The following is a 1,985-nucleotide window of genomic DNA, read 5'->3' as shown; positions in this document are numbered from 1 at the left end:
GTTGAATAAGCCAGTTAGAGAGAATCAGTAGCTGGGATGAAGAGAACTTCTTTGTGTATTTAGTACTCAAGAGATGAGTTGCCGTATGCTTATTGAACCTTTTAGTAGCAGGAACATTTCTGTGTTCCAATGAGCCTTCATATCAGGAGACAGCATGCAACGGACAGGACTATCGGTCATTCAAAGTACATTTGTCAAATGTTGACAGGGTGTAGATGAAGATCATAGGATGCAAAGCACTTACAGAGAAGGAGCAGCTATGGTGAAGGCAGAAGAGATAGTCTGTGAAAAATCATTGTCTTATGGTTACTGACAGAACTGTAAAGGTTAAGGCATTTACAGAGTTAAAGTATTCAGTTTATTTCCCAACAACGGGAAGAGACACTAGTATAACAGCATGTCTATTTATTAATATTTTTTGAGTCTGTATTAGCAGACTTAGACAATGCAATTACATTTGAAACCATACACAGACTACTGAGACATAGAAAAGCTTCTGCTTGATTGCCTCTCTGTCCACCCGACCGAATTAAATCAACTAATGTTTATATCTAAAGTCCTAGTGAATACAAATTGTTTACACATCACAGTTATATGCAATGTGAGAGGAATCAAAGAGGAAGAGCACACCTTTGATGCACTTAGGACAGCAAGTAATATAGAAAAATCAATGGCAATGCAATATGAACATATGTCTGGCAAAGTGGCACAAATTACCTCATAGACACGAAGGAAATGAACATAAGGGAACACCAGAGTAGTTTGGGAGCTGCTAGGGAATGCTTAAAGAAGACATAGTAAAAATATCAATTTTAGCAACTGCAAAGTGCATTCACATTCATGATCTTATTTGATCTTTATATTTCTTAGATGGTCTTACTCCAGCTCCTTTCTGCTGTGCTTCCTTTAGGTGCTGCTTCTACTTCAGGGTTTCATTGAATGGAACATATAATTACATTATTTGAGAGGGTCCTCCCTGACTATTGAGACTTTGAAAATGACATCTTGAGCTAACTCAGGATACAGGATTGGTGGAGGCATGTAGTGCTGTTACTGGAGGTCCTGAAAGAGGTAAACCTCAAAAGCCTTAGCCTTAGTAGGGCCACGTGGGCTGAGAGCTCTGGGGATGACTTTCCCTAAGTCTGGGTTCATGTTTTTTCCCCTGACGTTACTGGGAAAATAGTACCTGGGAATAAATGCCTCCCAGTATCCTAAAAACTCCACAGAGGGATCGGAGGGTCATTGGGATATGTCCTGGTTATTGATGACTGCACCATTTACTTACACCTGTCTGACCTGGAATATTTAGCATCTCTGATCATCAATTCAGAAGTTACTGATTTTTCTCATGTGTCTCGGAATTCTTGTCTTCTTGATTATGAGGAAAAGCTTTGGAAGTATAGTTTGTGTTGCAAAACAATCAAATTCATGAGCACAAGTCTTCCAAGTTTCCTTGTGGAACACTGAGGGCGGAATTTTCAGTGATGCTTTGACATTTTCTATAAATATTTGTTTCCCATCCAGGTAGATCTGGAGCCAGGAGGTGGGCTTGGAAGGCTGCCCGGGAAGCCCCAGAACATTATGTGATCCATGGGCTGGCAATCAGGGACATCAAAGGAAGGGTAGGAGTAAGGTTCATTGCATTCAGGGGGTGGGTTGGTGGGCACCAGGTGAATGTTGAAAGGTAGCTTATCACCAAATTGCTTAGGGCCTCAGAAAGAAAAAAATAAGGCACTTTGTTAAATTCCTTTCCTTAAAAGAACACAGAGAAGAAAACCAGATAGCTATCAAGCTATGCAAGTACACATTGCCACAGCAGAAGGATAAAGGAGTTAATTTACCATGAAATAGTAAAATTAGACCTAGGAATTACTGGGTTTTATTGGATACAGCTCTCAAGAAAGGTGCTAGATACTCAATAAATAATTTATAATCAAGTGTTAATTGTCTATCTTCCTTCCCTGTACTCAGTAGTGTTGAAAGCT

Source organism: Panthera uncia, chromosome B1 (genome assembly GCF_023721935.1).
Source record: "Panthera uncia isolate 11264 chromosome B1, Puncia_PCG_1.0, whole genome shotgun sequence".
Taxonomy (NCBI): Eukaryota; Metazoa; Chordata; class Mammalia; order Carnivora; family Felidae; genus Panthera; species Panthera uncia.
The sequence above is the reverse complement of the archived record's forward strand: the minus strand, read 5'-3'. Positions refer to the sequence as shown.